We start from the raw sequence: 6,000 nt of genomic DNA on the forward strand, positions 1-6,000 counted from the left end.
ATATACCACATAAGGTTTACGTGATATAGGGTCTTGCTTACCGTCAACCTTAGGCTTGGGATCATCGTGGGTGTCGACCAACTGAGGAGAACGCCAAACTCGTCAAGCATCCGCACTCGCACACCATGGCGTCATCAGGTATAGCTTTTGTGTTTATTTTTTACAGGAAGCGCCAACATTGACCGATTCATGTAATCACCAAAGTGATTTGAGTCTTGTTAATTAAGGATTCTTTGGACCATATTAAGATTTGTTATTATGATTGTGTGTGAGTTTATGAAACATCTATTCTACCTAAAGGTAGGTCATTGTGTTTCAAATTTACACAGGGTATAATAGTAGATGTGTATTCCAGACCATGAAGCATGTTCATACCCAAATGTACAGTGTTGAATTGCCTTTGGTTACATGATCTGTTAGTTTCACCAACTGAAGTCAATTCCTTGAGAATTGAAGAGACAAAGCAACTGTGAGTATTGTCGTTTCCACCAAAGTGAAACGATAATAGCTCAACTATGTTTGTCTCAGAAAAAATGAATAATAAAGGGTCTCATATTTACCTTTTCAATATAAATCTCGTATAAAACAATTTATATTTCACTCATACGGAGAATAGAACAACCATTCTAAAACTTATTTATGAGAAGTGGGAGCACTCAAAATGATATTCATAAGAAGTAAGAGTGTTCGAATATCTTAGCATGTTGCTTATGCAATCACGAGTGACTAAGAATATTTGAGGTGTCATCTCTCATTGCAAGACAGTGAGAGAATTTTTTAAATTCATTGGGACAAAAATTATTGATTTTATACGAGATTTTATTTGAGGCCATTTGGATAAGAAACTTCATTATAGGTCTTGGTATTGTGGACTCTATTGAGAGACCACTAAAGATCTTTTGTAATAATGAAACAGTCGTATCCTTTTCAAATAACAACAAAAGCTCAATCTCGTTTTGACACATGGAATTAAAATAAATTGTTGTTAAAGAAAGAACTGAGAATCATCTGGTATGTATTGACACAATTGGGATGAAGGAAATGCCTGTGGATCCTTTTACTAAAGGGCTAGCACTGGGATTATACTCCCAACATGTAAAGGAGATGGGTCTTTTTTATTCCTTCTTATGTATGACAATATATTATGTGATCACATTTGTCTATATGAATTTGATTATCTGACTTTGTATATTTATGTTTTTGCATAAAAGATCTCTCATATGGGTTAGAGAGAATAGCAGAATAACAATATTAAAGGACCAATAAAATAGGTAAGAGACCAATCTATTCATAAAAGTAATTTCAACATGCTTGAACACTGAAGGTGAATTATAATGTAGTACATAAGAATATGATATTTCATAAAAGAGTGTTCATCTCCATGACTCATATGATTTATCCTTGTGATAAAGGGTAACATATGAACCCACATAAAGAATTAAATTGAGATAGTGGTATAAACCTCAATTTAGTGAACTTTTGGTGTCAGTGGGTCAAGTGGGAGAATGTTGAACATAACGGATCTAGATCCAACCCACAAGGTGACTGAGTTTGACACCATTAGTGGGCCACATAATGGGGTTAGTGGGTGGGAGTTACGTGAATGTGGAAAGACCACATTCACGTAACTGCCTATTTCTCCCATTATATAAGGCGTAGGCTGTCATGAAAATGATGAGAGATTCATAGCAATTAGTCTACCTCATATATCACATAAGGTTTACGTGATACAGGGTCTTGCTCATCGTCGACCTTAGGCTTGGGCTCATCGTGGGTGTCGACCGGTTGAGGAGAACATCGAACACCTGCACTCGCACATCATGGTGTCTTCAGGTACACTTCTTGTGTTTGATTCTACAGGAAACACCAACAACGCGCGCATGGCTAAGGGGTCGGGCGTGGTCTTGGCAACTTGCTGATTCGCTGCAATAGCAGCTACGGGCAAGAAGGCATCATATTCAAGTAGCAGACAGACTCGCTGCAGACATGGATCGGGGAGAGAGAGATATCTCGCTAGGCCGGTTCACTCGAACATGGCGGGATGGCGAGGTCGAGAGTAGGTAGGAGGAAAAAGAGTGTTCCCTTCGGCAGACGATGAAAGAAAGACGATGAGCAGGTGAGGGAAAAGAATTGTTCCCTTGGAAGGCAAGCACTCACATGAACAAGAACAAAGAGTAGAGAAAATTCTTAATACTCTTCATTAAAAAATAATCTATCAGAGTACATCTATATATAGACTTTACAAGAATAAAAGAGTAATATACATAGGGACGTCCCAGTATAGATGAGACTCTAGGCTGGTCGACCACCAAAAAACTAAGCTGGGCAGGTTTTCTTGTAGAGTTACAGCCTGCATGAGACTCTAGGCTGAGCGGTTTCTCTGAAACGAATCCTAAGCTCATGAGACCCTCTGGATCGGTAATGTCTGGAGTAGTCCATAACATGGGTTGGATTGAAAACAGTTCGGATTCGATTGATATATGGCCAATACCATATTCAACTAATTGGATGTTGGCTAAACAGATTCAGATTGGGATTCACATTCGGATGGTCAAAAGCTCATATCAGATCCACTTTTTTTACATGTAAATAGATTTGGTTATCCTTCAAATTAAGATATTTGTCCCGGTAAAAGAAATCAAAACCATATCTACATCCCATTATAATCGATTGTGGTTTTTGGCTAAACAAATGAGACTAACCAGAATGGAATTCGGTCAAATATCTGATAGAATCTGATTCATAGACATCCCTACATGTCCTTGGTGGCACGATCAAACACATGATGTCATGATGACCCAGACCACGACATGGAAAACCATTGTTTTGATAATTTTGGTAGCATTTTAATATTATTTTAATAAAAATACATTTTTAGTATTAGAATATTGATAATTATTTTTTATTGATTAAAGATTTGTGACCGCGTTATAATTGTTTCAAAAAGTAAAAGCCAACTTGCAAGCCAAAACCCGCATTGCGTGTCCTCCTATCTGCATCTTTGTGACATAGGACATAAGCACTACCCTACCGGGCCTACCCAACCCACTCAATATATCATTCATACTTTCTGTGGTTGCTATTGCTGGATCAAATATTATGCCGTATCCATAAACAGATATAGCTTTGATCCGGACTTGGTATTACTTTTTCTCATCTGAGTTTAAATTGGGCTTCAAATCCAATTTATGAAAACATACAATAAAACTAAACTCAGCAATGCCTACGTTCGAACTGAATCTCACCCAATTGCATTATTTATTTAATCTCTCTCTCTCTCTCTCTCATAGTCCAAGGTCGGGGTTCTCAATTTGAAGTGTCCTCTAAGGCTATCAATGAATTGTTTTCATCTCAGAGTACTTCACCCAATCCAAACAAAAATTCGAGTATTGAATGAAAATGCCAATCTGAATGTTATTCATGTTGACCCAAACCCAATTAAAGTAAAGCTTTAGAAGCGGGAGATAGTGCATCAAGTTGTTCAGGGATCTCAAATGAGGTAACCCTAGGAGAGCCACCGACTCTAATTATCATCCATATATGATCCATACTACCAACTGCCAACTGCTCATCCTACCTCCTCTACCTTCTTGACAACTCATCTTTGTCTTAATAGTCTTTCAGTGACATGTTTCAGTCATCTTTTTCATTACTTTGAAAAACTAAAACGCTGGTTCAGTTTCAAGATACTATCATTACTGCCTAGACAATTAGACATCCAACTTGCAATCACAACGAACCCACAAGTCAAGTGGATCATACATGAAAAAGTGAGATGCTTCTTCTATTCTTTTCCCTAATACAGCTGGGTTATCCTAAACTTGAACCAAAGACCTCTCACGTGAAGTAAATCATTGCACTTACGATCCAACCAATTGGGAGAGAATCAATAGATTTTTTAAGAAATGTTTCATCATTCCTGAACACAACATACAACCCTCCCTTGTATTATGCTCTCCAAGTGTACTTGTTCTCCTTTCTTTCTTATCAATGAATGATAGGTCTTTGCGAAATAACTACGGTGAGAAGAAAAAGGAAGGTGTTAAGAGACCCTCCTGGCACAACCTTAGACACTCTAAGATTTTTTTTCAAACATGCTCCCAACTAGGGTCAATAGATAGATAAATAAGCACATCCCATTGTAATGATCGAAGGGCGCTCATAGTGACTGAGGGGTTGGAGACCAAGAAGTGAGTTATTTATACCAAGCATTCTTCTTATGGCGAGATCCAATATCTTGATACCCGCAAAAAGGAGAAAGAATTTCACGTTCTTTCTTTCATTTTCGGAAAGGAAAAATTAGGGAACTCCTGAAAAAGTATGCAAAAAAAAAAGCTTGAATGGTATGATCTCTCTATTGCTATAACAGCCTCACAGATTTAAAAAAACAAATACTAAGATTTTTTTTTAAGTTAACACATTGTTGGGTTTTTTTTTCTAATATGTAATAATGCAACGGTCTCACCAATAGACATGTTCCAACCATACCAAGTACTAGACGGACTGCCTGAATGCAAGTCATGTGTGTCTTCGCCTTATAGTATCAAATCCAATACGAAACCATCATTAACAAATTCGATTGGACTACTACATAAAAAAATTTATTAATTTAAGTATTTCATAATTGGCATTGTTTTAACTGAAATAAGCTTTAAAGAGTTAGTCTGCACATACACCAGTGTTTAATAGCTCCTTAGAACAAAGTTTGAGAATAAAGCATCCAAATGATAAAATTCTTATATTATTATTTATGTGAGCAAATACAGCAAAAAAAATATTGATTTGAAATCAATTTAACATGCTAGATTTTTTGTTAAACCTCCCAAACATATTACATTTAAAAACAATGTCATTCAATCACCCATAAGAGAAATTAATTGAAATATGTAATAAAACTAATTAATATTAAACCATTCAAGTATTTGTTCAAAAATAGACAATCAAACAATCAAAAGAGTGTCAAAGTAAAATCAGACAAGCATCCTCTGAGATCTCCAAAATATCAGTCACTCACATCCCCCCTCCAGCATCTTGTATTCGCTCCATAGATCACATATTACCTGAAAAATATTTTATTTTGAAAGCATGAAACTTTGAAGAGTCTGAGTAAGATTCACATGACTAATGAAAGATATAAGACATAAAGCTTGCATAGTATGCATCATCACCAAAGTACGACATTCAATATTTAAAAGGCAGATACACAATTTTACAGGAAGTTCATGCATTCATGATTCTAAGAATATACAAAAGCATTGTATAACAATTTTAAGAATGTATAACTGCATTCTAATTAAAATCAAGACATTCAATCATATGCATGAATTCACACAATCATATGAGCATAAATAAAAGTACAAAAAAGTAAAGTGAGCAAGTATTTTATATTTCACTTGATTACCAAAAGCCTATTGGGTATACGTAAGACAAATACAAAACAGACTAGACTACTCGAGTATTTATTATATTATATATTTTAATTTTCTGAGTAGCTGACTGAGTTGTTTCCCTAGGAGCGGAGTCAGGCTGTGAGGAGTAGCGGTGTGCTCAGAGAGAATCCACCTGTGGGTGTGGCTTCATGCCACACGATGATCATGATCACTCACTTCTGCAGAAGTCCCAAGGACATGCCCACCTAAGATATAGGAGACAGTCCTGGTCTTTCTAAATTCTCTAAGTTGGGGGACCACCAAGGCATTACTCCTCGCAACATAATAAGAAAGAAAAAGCCAAAGAGTTTTATACTGCCTACTCTCTCTAAGGTAGACCACCATCCATTTCGGTACAACATACATCGGTAAAGGCATACCTGAAAATCCAGCGCAAGGTTATCTTATTAATTAGGCCATGCATCTACCATTTAGGCTAGTGCATTACCATCTCACTATTCTCTCTTTTGAATCATACATTATTATTTTATCGAGCACCCAAGTGCCCTTGCAATCCTGTGAGATTTCTATCATCCTGCATGCATTTCATAATTACTATATCTCAAAACAT

Source organism: Nuphar pumila, chromosome 15 (genome assembly GCF_984573655.1).
Source record: "Nuphar pumila chromosome 15, dmNupPumi1.hap1.1, whole genome shotgun sequence".
Taxonomy (NCBI): domain Eukaryota; kingdom Viridiplantae; phylum Streptophyta; class Magnoliopsida; order Nymphaeales; family Nymphaeaceae; genus Nuphar; species Nuphar pumila.